We start from the raw sequence: 13335 nt of genomic DNA, 5'->3' as shown, positions 1-13335 counted from the left end.
AGCTTGCTGTGGCCACTGAAAACCTTTTGGTGTTGAGGGTCCTTGACTCCCATAGGTCTGCCTTCCAAACCACCTTTGCTGTCACCAATTATACATGACAACCCTCTCTCCCTTTGGCAAACTGTACCTCCTTTGACATTTTGAGCTCTTTGATGGTGGCACCGCTGTCATCCACCAGTTCCGCTGTTACTGATTGCACGGTAGTGTTTGTGCGTTTATTTGAGCATTTTATTGCAGTGGTTTCAGTTTGTGTTCCCAGATGCCTTAGGCCTGGAGCAATGGTTCTCAAACCCTAGCATGCCACTTGGAAGGTGTATTAAAACAGATCCATAGGCTCCATCCCCAGTATGTCTGATTCATTGAGGAGAGAATTTGCATTTCCAACAAATTCCCAAGAGGGAATGCCATGGCTGGTCCAAAGACCTAGAGGCGCCCTTGGTGTCACCACATGGCTTCTCATAACAGTTACATTTTTGGAGTCCAGATAAGATTTGATTAAAGGAAAAGGTTATTTTTTAAAATTTTGAATACTGCTGTTTTGGTGACTTTTGCTTTAATTATTTCATAGAAATTAATAGAAAATAAAAATAAATAAAAATTTGAATATTAGTGATATGGCAGGGAGGTATCAGTTTAATAAAGATGAAACAAAGACTAAACTTATTCAATTATGGAAAGAGAACCATATTGTCCTATCATGGAACACTCTTTGGACTTAATGCTATGTGTTCAAATATGACAGAAAAATATTAAAGAAAAAACAACATATACTGGAAATAAGTTGTTGAAGTCTATCTAGAAAAGGAAGCTTGATTAAGGATTTCATGCTATTTTTAGGTTTGGGGGGAATAGAACCCCATTATAGCAGTATATAAATGTCTTTCCAGGAATTCATCGTGTATAAAAGGAGACAGCTGGTGAGGTTTCTTCAGACGCAAGCCTAAAGGAAATACAGCAAACGTCACAGCAGTTACATCTCAGCTTATTGGACTGGATCAAAGTAACTCTATCTCAGGGTGAGACCCCTCATTTCATTTATAAATCTCAGGCAAACAATATATGCGGTCCTTCATTTCACAGGATGGGTGGGAATCATGTAGCTTAGTAAACTTCATATTTACTTTTAGATGAAGTGGATTCTTAAACAACACAAGTATCTGTCTGCTTTTGTATCTCCACTTCAAGAAATATGCTGTAATAACAAAAATGCCAGGGCCTGAAGACCCTAAAGTAGAACTAACTTGTCCGTTAGAATGTGAGTCACCTTTAAGAATGATTATATTTCCTTAGGACAGTCAATAAATTTCAGGATATTCTTTACTTCCAACGCCCAGAGGAATAAACCACCAAATTCAAAGTTTGACAGAAGTCTAAGTGCTTGGTTAAAAAAAAAAAAAAAAGTAATATTCTTGCAAGGAAATTGGGAAAAGGGCTCTAGGGCAAGTAGGCTGGGCGGGTGCAGGTCTCAAAACCGCAGAAAGAGGAATCTGGGAAGAGCTTTTTAAAAAGCGGACTCAACATGTTTTCACGGGCGAAAGAGGAACAGAGGGTGCTGGTATCCCATCCTACTGTCGGAGGAAGGTTTGAATCAACGTCAGATTTTTCTTGAGCAACTAAAATAATGACGACTAGCTGAAGAGTGTGCATTTGAAAATTAACAAATTTAAGGAACCGTACAATTCACATGAGCTTCCTCCACCGACCCCATGAGCAACCAAGGGGCCACGGTCTGCCTGAGCGACCTACATTTGCTCTGTCATCTCAGGACTGAGAGGGATCAGCCAGCGTGCGCCCTCCTCATAAAACTCTGCCCTTCTGGCGGGCCGGGCCGGCTCCCGGTGGCGGCAGTGCCAGCCAGGCTCCTGGAGTTCTAGGCAGGCTGCGGGCGCTCGTCCCTCCGGTTCACCCTTTCACCCCTCCTTCACCCCCAGGCGCTACGCGGGGTGGCGAGGATTTTCCGCCCACTCCCGCGGCCGCGCTGGCGAGGCCATGAATGGCAGGGCCTCGCGGCTTTGGCGAGCCTGGAATCCGAATCCTCCCCGTCCCAGCCACTCCGCTGGGGCGCTGGGGGCTCGAAAGAGGCTGGGGTTTGTTTCAAGACACTGCGATTAGAGACGCAGCTTCTAAGTCGGAATTTGTCCTCGATCTTCCCCTGACCCGCCGCCTCTGGTCTCGAAGACGCCCGGCAGCCGGCTCGGCCGCAGGCGGGCAGCAGCCTGGCCGGCCCGGAGGGCGCAAAGCCAGAGCGCTCGGCCCGGCAGCCCAGGGCATCCCCGCGGCTGGGGGCGGAAGGCGAGCCCGGCAGCAGGAAAGGTTCGCAGGGCTGGAGCTCCACCCCGCTGGCCGCCGGGCTCGGGGGCCCGCAAAGTGAACGGCAGAGGCGGAGGGCGCGGGGCCAGCGGAGAGGGGCGGAGACGCGGGCGCCGGTTGGCGCGGGCTCGGGGGCGGGGCGCGCGGGGCGGGGCCGGAGGCGGGGCTGGCCGCCGGGCGCTGGAGCTGCCGGCGCACGGAAAGGAGTCGCGAGCATCTGGAGCGGAGTTGGAGGAAGCGGCGGCCGCGGCCGGGGCGGCGGGGAGCGGGTCGGGAGACGGCGAGCTTGGGTCGGGAACGTCCGGCGGGTCGGAGCCTGGTCAGGGGCGCATCGGAGCCGTGCGCGCAAGAGGCTGCCGCTGCAGCCTGGGCCCCGCAGAGGAAGGAAGCCGGCCGGCGGGGGAGGTAGGCGGCAGCAGCGGGTCCGGGTGTGTGCTCGGGAGGGGGAGGCGGTGCGTGCGCGCGCGGCCACCGCCGCTCTCTTCCTGTCACCAGCAGCCGCTTCTCCTTCTGCAGAGCCGAGCCGGGGGAAGCGAGCCGGCCGCCGTCCTCCCTGCCGCCGGCATCTCCCGCCCGCCGGGCAGCCGCGGGCCCTCCTCGCGGCCAGCGTCCTGCGTGCCCCCGGCCACCTCGCGGCTCCCGTTTCCCTAGTCCTCTTCCGAGCGGGTTGTGCGCGCCGCCGGGCGCATTCGTCCCTGGAGTTGCAGGCGAACTCGGGCTTCCGCCACCCCACTGTCGCCTTGCTGCAGTTTTCCGGCGCCTTTCAGCAGAGGAGAGCGCCCTGACCGCTGCCTTTGCGTTAGCAGGAAGGAGCTATGCCTTCCCCCGCGCCCTCCGGCTGCACCCGGGTCGCTTCCCGGGCACTTCCCCGGGGCGAGCGGGGCGGCGGGGGTCCCCGGAGTTAGCCCCCAGCCCCCGCCCTCCGAAGTTCGCCTCCCTCCTCTTCCGGGGTGGGGGAAGTGCGCCTCGGGGCGGCCGGTCATTGGGACCCTAACTCGGCGTGTGGTGCCGACCGGGCCTGGGCAGGTTGTTGGAGGCAGACTTAATGGGGTCTTGGAACAGCCCGGAAATCCAGGTTTTTTGTAACGCGGGGCGAGGCTGGAGGGACCGGCCCAGCAATATGGAGCCGGCTAGAGAGAGCGAGAGAGCGTGCAAACCCGAGCTGAAAGATCGTGGGGAATTGTCTGGAATCCACAGCTCTCACACTCACTTCCCAAGGGCAGAAACTGCCCCGCAGATCACAAGACAAAGAGAACAGGAAAGCTCAGGCCAACCGCTCCAGTGCAGAAATGTACTTTGGTAACCAGAATTCGATCATAAAATGTAAGGGTGTGAGCGGAATGGCTGTTACATGTTGAATGCAGAATGTGTGTGGACTGGATTTGGGGAAATTCTTCTGCTTCTCTGGGCGCAATTAAGATCAGAAAGGTCTCACTTATACCGTTAATCCCTGGTGGAGCTGCAGCACTGTTGGTATCTGAGTATGAGTTTACTCTGTTTGGGGGTTTTGTGACTTTAGAAGTGATAGGGGTTTGGGGGGCTTTTTTTTTTTTTTCAGTTCTTTTCCTCTTTGTCAGTGCGAAGTACGAATGGATAAAGCAGTTCCGGGTTTTGAATGCAGCGTAAGATTGTCATTTCAGTGTGATGGGGCTGGAGTTTTAGTTGTTAGGCGGGACATTCACAAAGTAAGTGACCCAGGGGTTATGTGGAATGGTTTTTGTTTGTTTGTTTGCTTTTTAATATTTCATTAGCTTGTCTTGCGTTTGGCAGCTTTAAAAGATGGTTAGGTATTAGCTAGAAAAGGTCAGAGTAGGAAGACAAGTTTATTTCTGAGACAAGCTATCAGTAATGGGGCAAATCATCAGGAATTTGGTGACTTCTGCACAGAAGGCCACAAACATCTTTTATTGTTGGAAGAGAAAAAAAAAAGCACCCTCCTAGCCATAATTTTTTGATAGATTACACTGTCTTGAAATAAACAGCTTTTAAAAAGCATAGATGATAGTTTTCTTAGAAACAAAAGTTCTTAAACTTTGGGAAGCAAGTGTTTTGGTCATTACAAAGAAAATACCCTGAGCGATTTTTTCGGGGGATCCCTCTTCAGTTTGGGAAGGTGTGTTTGGTTCAGAATCAGGCTTAAACTGGAAAGGCTGGTGGAGGAGGCTCCCTGCCTTGCAGAAGTGTTGGGTTATGTCACTGCTGGCCTCTTCAGCTTTTATATGATAATTGCAACTAGAGAGTTGTACTTTTTCCATAGAAGTGTATAGATTTTTGTGGTTGGAAGAAAGTTTTATATATCTGATACTGGCTTTCAAAGTGTGATGTGCATTTGCTTTTTAACTTTCATCTTGATTTGGGACCTGTTCTTGTCAGTTGCATAGCAGATAATTTGCATTGTACACACTACTATCTGCTGTTTTATCTGTTTTTGTAAAATGATGGTATCACTGTGTCTTTTCACCTCTGTGATGCTGATAGCCAAGGTGAAAAAGCATTTCACTTCCCATTGATTAATTATATTGTCTTTCCATAGCTGTTTCTTTAAATTTCACTTTATTAAGAACAGTAAATCCCCACAACATTAAGTTGGTTTTGGGAAACAGAAGTGGTACAATAAGTCATAGGTGATACGTATTTTGGTTATTGACAGTGATGATGGTAGTACGCATTTATTTGCTGGAAGTGTTAAGTGCACCTAAGCTAGTTTTTGAAGGGTTTTGGTATCTTCAGTGCAAGCCTGCTCCACTTACTCAAATTTTGTGTTATTAAGAGTGTTGCCCATATATTTAATTAAAATTTTCCATGAATGCCCCGTATTCTTAGGCTAATATGTTCGTCAGAATCTCCTTTTTTTCTTAGGTAGTTCAAGGGAGTATTCTGAAAAGGCATCCACTCTGAAAGATTGTCCACACACTCACTAAAACAGAAACAATTCTAGTTCAGCTCTCATTGTGTTTGCATTTTGTCATATGCAAAATGAGTTTTAGTGAATAGAGAGATGGTCAGTGAGCACATTGAAAATAAAATGATTTCATGGTCAGGTAGAATATAGAAAGCTGAGATCATGTTTGCATTTGGTGTTTTGCTTTTAATTCTCCCACAACTGAGGCATACACAATGCAGAAGAAAAAGGGAAGTGCCTTTTTCAGTATATTATACATTTAGACGGGCCCCCCACAGCTCTTCTGTCTCTTGGAGGATACAGGGATTTGCCAGTGAAGGCAAGAGAATGGAGCATCTTACTGAAGCCCTCAGAAAACAAGAAGTTACTTATCAATGGAAGGAAGGGATTATCACTTCATTTTTACCTTAGAAGGCATAATATCAATTATATAACAGCTTTTAATAAAAAACTTAGGTTGTAATTAATTTAAAAAATATTCATCCTATTTATTGATTTTTTTCCCCGTCTCCTCCACCTACACCCTAATGTGATTACCTGCCATGGTTCTGCCAACTCTCTTATCGGAATTACTTGCTTAAGAGAGTGGCAATTAAAGGCCATTTCATGTACGCTATGCCAAAGCAGCTGAAAATAGACTATGTAATTACTCCTAAACTTGTCTGTTTGGGTGATGTTAGGGGTTTTGTCTATTTATTTATTTGAAAGGATAGAATGAGTGTAGTGTACCTTTTGCTTTAAAAAAAAAAATAATCTACTATAAAAACATCTTTGGAGATTGTATCCTCCCAACATTGTTTTCCTTAAAGTAAATCCAATACGTACCCCCAGGCACCTGCAATCAAAATAGTTTTCATGTTAACCATCACCTAGAGAGTACTGCGAGTACTGCGATCACAGGAGTCCAGCAAAAGTGAGGAGACTCCAGCAGCGGGTGGAGAGAGTGAAGAAAGCAAGGTGCCTGGGCCGGGCTGGAGTGCTTTGCCCCTCTCCTTTTTCGCTGGACCCCCAGTGGTCTAGCCCCGGCGCTGAGCCCCAGGATCTAGGGCTGTAACCGGAGGACGCTGCTGCCTTCAGTCCCTGGAGGACTGCATGAGCGCTGTCACCTTTTCTCTTTGAGGGCAGCTAGGGACCAGCCACCAAACCCTGCTGGAGAGGAGTGTTGCCCCCTAACTCCACCCCCTGCCTCATACCACCCTCTCACGCAGCCCTGGCCCCTCCCAGGTCTCCTTTGCCCTGACCTCTATAGAGCCACCCTCTGCCTCAGGACTAGATGGGCAAAGTCCACGAGCGGCCCTTATCTGTCTATCTATTTACTCTGAAAAGGAGTTAAAGAAACAGTGGAGAGGTTTATTTTGGCTAGCTTGAGGATTCTTTCAGTAGAGTTTGCAGCATTTAGAAGCAGTGCAAAAGAAAATTCTTGGCAAATGTTCTGGTTTTAAAATGAATTCTATAAGTGGCAGTAAGTGGCAATCAATATTAATAGTAATGATAGTAGTAACAATAATCCTACTATAGCTGTGGTTTACTAGGCATGTGACTTAAGCAAATTATTTAACTTCTCTGTGCTTATTTTCCCATCTGTAAAATGGAGATGAGACTCATACCCGGGATGGTTTTAAGGATTAAATGAGTTGACATATGCAAAACTGGAAGAAGTGTGCCTGGCCCCTAATAAGCACTATGTTGGTGTTAATTAAGCTCTAATGATCAAGCATGGAGCACAGTCTTTGTATAAATAATTTCCTTTAATCTTCGTAATAAATCGTGGCACAGAGAGGTTTAAGTAACTTGCCCAAGTTTAAAAATTTAGGCACCAATGGGGACAAGCATCTTTGAGTGTGAAACCCAGTGCTATACTCACCTTCTTGCTAAGAATTTTACACAGTAGCATTGTATTTTCACAAGAGGGGGGACTCTAGATTGTCTGCTTTAGTCCTGCCATTCCATGGCCGCCTCCTCAGGGCTTCTTCCCCGGGAGGATGCAGAGAACTAGAATGGTCCATCCCATGGCCTTTTCTGGGTGATGGAATATGTTTCTCAGGCTCTGGAAGCCACAGCCTCCCTGTGGTGACCACTGAGCCTGAGAACTGCCTCCAGCCTTGTCTGTGTCTCTGCCCCTCGGCAGTGCTCCGCTATCCCATCACTTTGCTTTCTGGAGAGCCCTGTGTCCTTGTTTGACCGGGGCTTGTCCTGTCCCCCCACCGCCATATCCCCAACCCCCAGAGGGCTTGCGGGCAGGAGTTGTGCCCTAGGTGCCCTGCTTCCCCAGAGTGCAGACCCAGCCCTGAGCGCGGCAGCCTGGGACACGTTCTGGTTGGTTTGAAAAATGAATGGAGATACTTGAGGACTGTGGCTTGGGGCTTCCTCCGAGTCCATCATTTTATTTTGTTTTAATTGAGGTAAAATTTACATCCCATAAAATTTTACCCTGAGCCCATCATTTTAGCTTGAAATTCATTATGTTAGTAGGAAATTTTAACTGTTCAGTTTGATTTTCATGATTTCCAGGACACTATTTTGAAAGGTAAAAAGAGTTTTAAATAATGAATTGTGCATTTTGTTTTTTAAAAAGGCTGTGTGAATTTAGTTAGGGAGCTTGCCCTACTCAGAGCTACCACACTGAAGATGGAGAGGTGAATTATAGGTCTGGGGGCCCAGGAACCTCTCTGTAGCTTTGCAGCTGGATTGAAAGTCCATTTTGTGCTGGGACCCAGGGCCAAACTGCTGACTTCATGGCAGGATAGAATCACACGATCAGGTTATATTCTTGATTTATTTAAAGTGATTTGAAAGTATCCTTTATTCCTGCCTCCCCACCAAGTTTGCTAAATCCCCGTCCTTTGTGAAAGGGGAAGGAGTAAGTCAACAAAGTCAGAGGACTTTTCAAAGAATTTTGTTTGGTTCTTTGCCCAAACGCCTGCGGGTTAGAGGGTTTAAATTGAAAATTTACTTTCAAGCAGTTGTACATTAAAAAGTCATGGATTGCTCCTTGTCGGGCATCAGAAACAACTTTATTCTGAGGAACAGAATGGGAATTGGTCGGTGTTTTAGCAAAGAGAGAAAAATCTGTCTTCCGAGTAATGGTATTGCAGGCAGTCTTTGAAAGGCTTGAAAGACAGGAGCAAAATAATTCCTGTGAAGGAACTTTTGAACTGTTGCATATGATGTTCTGTATGAGTAAGTTAATTTGTTATTTGTTCCTAGGACTCCTTTATACCTTTTGTTACAGTAACTTAGGTTATGTACTGTCTTGGAGCATATGTCATAAAACTGCCTTGGTTATTTGAAAACATTAGATTATCCACATATAAAAATCTTAACTGTGGAAATAATTCTGTTGAAGCTGGCTGGAAACATTTCAATGAACAGGTGTATGTAGCCAAAGAGGTTGGAGGGGTAAGCTTGTGAATCTGGGCACCATGTAGTTTCGGCTCCGCACTGATCACAGGAGAGTGATCTAGGCACTACCAGTGCCCCGGTCTGCTGAGTCTTCTGCTCTGTGGGTGAGAGAGAAATTTGAGGGTGAGACAAAAGAGAACTTGCCAGTCCTCTAAACGTGACAGCCCTGGTGACTGTGGACGATGCTTCACTTACACCCCCAGGGAGGAGCTGAGCTGTTAGAAATTGTGCGGTGAGGGGCCTGGGGTAGCAGCAGGGGGCATAGATGCAAAGAAGCATGTAGGTGACAGAAGCTGAAGCTTGTAGAGCAGAAATGGGCAGGATTCCAGAAGAGGGCGGCCTTCCAGAAGTGATGTGCCCAGTATTCTTTGATTCACTGGTTCGTGGACTTCTTTGGCAAGGATGCATCTTTTTTTTTTTTTTTAAGAAGTTTATTTATTTATTTATTTATTTATATTTGGCTGTGTTGGGTCTTCGCTTCTATGCGAAGGCCTTCTCCAGTTGCGGCGAGCGGGGGCCACTCTTCATCACGGTGCACAGGCCTCTCACTGTCGCGGCCTCTCTTGTTGCGGAGCACAGGCTCCAGACACGCAGGCTCAGTAGTTGTGGCTCACGGGCCCAGTTGCTCCGCGGCATGTGGGTGCCTCCCAGACCAGGGCTCGAACCCGTGTCCCCTGCATTGGAAGGCAGACTCTCAACCACTGTGCCACCAGGAAAGCCCCAGCAAGGATGCATCTTAATGAAGTCTCTTTGGAAGAAAATCTGCGTGGTCCAAGTTGCTAAGTCTCAGACTGAGGGCACGCCTGCTGAGTTATAATGGCTTCTTTTTGTGCAGGTGTTTTTGTGAAAGAGCCACAAGCACTGTCGGTAAGGCCACTGTCACAGAGAGCAACAAGCAGACCTTCAAGATAAATGTGAGAGGTCAGAGTGTGCGAGCAAGGAATCTGCACCATTGACCCCATGGACATATCTGGGCCGCCCTGGGGCATCCGAGCAAGCTGAGTTTGGGCAGTAGGTTCTAAGGTGTTAAAAGTGGTGGCTCTGGAGCCAGACTGCCTGGATCTGAACTCTAGTTACACCTCGCCCTTGGTGAGTGTTATCATGGCCGAGATATCACTGCCAAGATGCTAAACTCTCCACACCTCGTTTTCCTCCTATGTAAAGTGAGAATGTTGATAGTACCCATCTCTTGGTTACCTTGAGTATTGAACACGTTAATACACCTATAGCTCCCACTGAATATTCGATGGTGATGATTGAATGGGTTAATACACCTATAGCTTCCAGTATTTGGTGACGACAACAGTGGCAGCCATTAAAATGGGCATGGCCGTCAGGAGAAAGTGTACAGTGTGCAGCAGGGGAGGGCCGCCCTCCTCCCTCTAGCCAAGGCCTCTCTGCGCCTCCCCATGGGATGCGCTCCACTCACCACCCCATGGCTAGTCAGCGCTCCCTCTTAATTGGCACCGAATCATGGCTGACCTTGGACTGTTTGGATTGGTCTTCCTGGCCTTGACGGTGGAGTCCCGGAAGATAAGAGTGGTGTGTGCTGCTTATGGTCCAAGAGTCATAGAAGATCTGGGGTTCTCTTGGTCAGTTGAGGGCCCAGAGTTCTGCACAGGATTCTTCTGCACAGAAAGTAAGGTGGTTCTTACAAACGGTGAGGGAGGGGGACTTTGTAGAGACAGGTAGATCTCCGGCATCTATGGCGGGAATTGTTACTCTAAAGTCTGGTCTTGCTAAAGTCTTTGGGTTCCTCAGGGTTCTTTGTCTCCTTGCAGGGATTTAGCCTCAGGCCAATGTAAACACAGTTTTTAGGTTTGTAAAACCTTGAGCAGACCTGGATCTTTTCTTACTGCAGCGTCCCCTGGTGAGGGACATGCATAGCTACATAGGTGTGCCATGAGCAGGGCTTGGCGGTTGCTGAGAGCCGTGTAGCGGGGAGAGGAGGAATTGAGGGGGACAGAGTAGGAGGGAGAGAGAGGAATTATTATACTCCCTATTCTGTTAAGAATCTCACCAAACTGGCCTCCTGGGTTGTTGAAATAGAGGAAGCCATAGGCAGCAGCTGGCGGAAAGATCTACCCAGCCTACTAGTTGAGGATTTTTTTTTCCAAAAACCATACATTGCCAGGAAAAGCTAACAAAAATTTCAAGGCAGATTTGGAGGAATTAAATTATTCTCAGGCATATTGCCTGGTTTCCAGGCATTTAGGGATATGTAAATTTTCATGTTCTGTGTCTCATTTGTAACAGTACATTAGTACTAAAAATGGGATTTGCTAGTTCTACATTTTCTTGTGAATTTATGCAGTGAATATTTAATTTGATTCTGGATCTAGCAAAAGGAGAGGCTGTCTTCAAACATAACATAGTTTATTTTTCTCATATGCTCTACTGGCTGCTTTAATTTTTTTTCTCTGCCAACTGAAATACAAAGTAGAATACTACTGCAAATTAATATTCTTGCTACACAAAGATCTCCAGTGTTTGTTTTTCCTTCTTTTAATATGTAACTCTCCTAAGAGCGTTATTGTATTACAGCTAAGAGGCTTTAGCCATGTAAAGTTGAATACTTTACACTTCTGAATGCCAGCATAACAATTAATCTGTGATTAGATTTGCTTCTTAAGATGCCTACACCGCAGAGTGCCTATAATAATAAACTTCTAAAGGGCTCCATTCTTGAAAACTTATAAAAGCTCTCTTTGACATAGCACACCGAAATTGTGAGGCTATTGTTTTTATTGCTTTATTGTTCAGCCAGCTTAACTGAAACCTTTAGTTTGCTTTTCCTCTTTCTAACAAAGATAACGTGGAGAAATGAACGGAGCGCATAGTGTGTCCGTGTGCACATTGTTCTCTACTGTTCTAGCGGCTATCCAAGCTGCCTTACTGCCTCTCTAACTTAAAGAGCCTCTGACTCTCTAAGCCCTCTGCCTCTACTAGTTAAAAAAAAAAAAAGAAAAAACTTGCATTTCCGTTTCCCCCTCCACTGAGCTATCTTCATAGAGTGATCTGCAGCAGCCATCTCTACTTTCTCTTTATTCCTTAGCTCCTTAAACTCTGGTTACTATCCCCAATACTACTAGACTAGAGTGGGCTTTCTCAAGTCCGTGATGATTCCACTATGGACAAAAGCCCCAGATGACCTAGCCCTGCCTGTTTCCCACTTCCAGAGGCCTCTGCAGGATTTAGTCTTAGAGATCACCTCTTCCTACCTGAACCCTCTTATCCCTTGTTTCCAGGACATTGCATTGTCTTCAGACCTTGACTTTCCCTTCTCAGTGGCATTCCTTGAACCTCGATGTTTGGTCCTTGGATCTTTTTTTTTTTTTTTTTTTTTTTTTACTTTTAATATTTTTCCTCTGAGTTCCTTCATGCCATTGAGCTTGGTCTTGCCTTATTTGCGGCTGATTACCAAACCTCAGGTGTGTTTCCTCTCCTGAATCACAGACCAGGTTTTCAACGACCCACGCTTGCATTTGGATGCCCAGCATCACCATTAGCCCATCAGGCCTCCTGGCTTCCCTTTTCCTGATATTGGTAGCTACATTCTTCTTGTGAACTCAGGATCAGGCACCTTTTGCTTCTCTCTTTCTTTCTTTTTCTTCTTCTTTTTTTAAAAATATATATCATTTTTATTGCTTTTTAAGAAAGGAATCAATATAAAATTAAAATAGTAATCAACTTTGGGATAAAGGAGAAAGTGCGAGAGAGGGAGAAGTTTTTCCTTTTTATTTTGTACTTGTATTTTCTGTACAATTTATACTTTCTATTTTACTTTTTTGCTAGGAAGGTACCAACAAAATGACCTATGCTCTGCTATTATGTACTGAGTTTTGTGTCTTTATTTCTTTGGCTTAAAAATACTAATATGTTGCTAAACAGACACACAGGTCAATGTATCTCTTTGATTATCTCAGGTCATGCAGAAATGAATTCTAAAATAGCTGGCCGAGTGGATGATCTTTAAGGTCCAGCAGTCAGCTAGTACCTTGAACCTTGGCTCAGCCCTCCAGCCTGGGAAGAGCCCCTTCCTCTTGGCTTCTCTGCCATCCTCTGTTTCTCATACGCTGCAGTCTGTCCATCTCCCCAACCAGGATCCAGTACCCAGTACCATGTGCTTCTCTCTTTCTTGATCCATTTTTCAGCATTGCCACGTCCCACACATGCTTCTTTCTCCCTTACTTCAGTCTTCCCCTTTCCGTACCTTCTGCGGCCACTTTGGTTCACGCCTTCATGGCCACTTGCCCAGATGGCTGCAAAACACCTTTCATGGCTTTCCTCTTCTGTCCCTACGCCAGTCCCTTCCACGCACCAGGATTGGATTGAGGTTCTTCAAGTGCCGCTCTGGTCTTGTTGTTCCCCTCTCTCCAAGCCTTTTTCCAGCTCCCCATTGTAGATTACATCACTCATAAACTCGACACGGGCGTGTTTGATGTTTGTTATACAACCCCTGCTTATCTTTCTAACCCAGATGTGATGTTCCCTCTTTGGCTTCACACATACTGGTCTGCCTGTTCTACATCTTCCCAGAATATGACATGTGCTTCATCACACCTGTACCTAAGATCATGCCACACGTTCTCTTCTGTCTTCAGATGCCTGCAGTGAGATGTGGTCTCTCCCTTGTTTGAACTCCCTAGCGTTCAGTCTCTGCTCTCTTATGACATTTACCTAGTGTTATAGTTCCTTGTGTCCTGTCTTATCTCTGAGAT

General features: G+C 46.5%; 1 protein-coding gene across 2 annotated transcripts in view; it reads left to right on the top strand.

Moving 5' to 3' along the window:
• Nucleotides 1-2558: 2558 nt before the first annotated feature.
• PIK3R1 (phosphoinositide-3-kinase regulatory subunit 1) overlaps nt 2559-13335 on the top strand; it is an 85273-nt gene continuing 74496 nt past the window's right edge. Inside the window, exon 1 of one of the 2 annotated variants that reach the window (XM_082457217.1) lies at nt 2559-2715. The gene's annotated coding sequence lies outside the window, so the exon portion shown is untranslated. Of the gene's footprint in view, nt 2716-3611; nt 3634-13335 lie in introns of those variants that run through there. The other variant, XM_082457218.1, reaches the window with a different exon arrangement.

This window comes from Balaenoptera physalus (assembly GCF_965194825.1).
Source record: "Balaenoptera physalus genome assembly, chromosome: 3".
Lineage (NCBI taxonomy): Eukaryota > Metazoa > Chordata > Mammalia > Artiodactyla > Balaenopteridae > Balaenoptera > Balaenoptera physalus.
The sequence above is the reverse complement of the archived record's forward strand: the minus strand, read 5'-3'. Positions and strand labels throughout refer to the sequence as shown.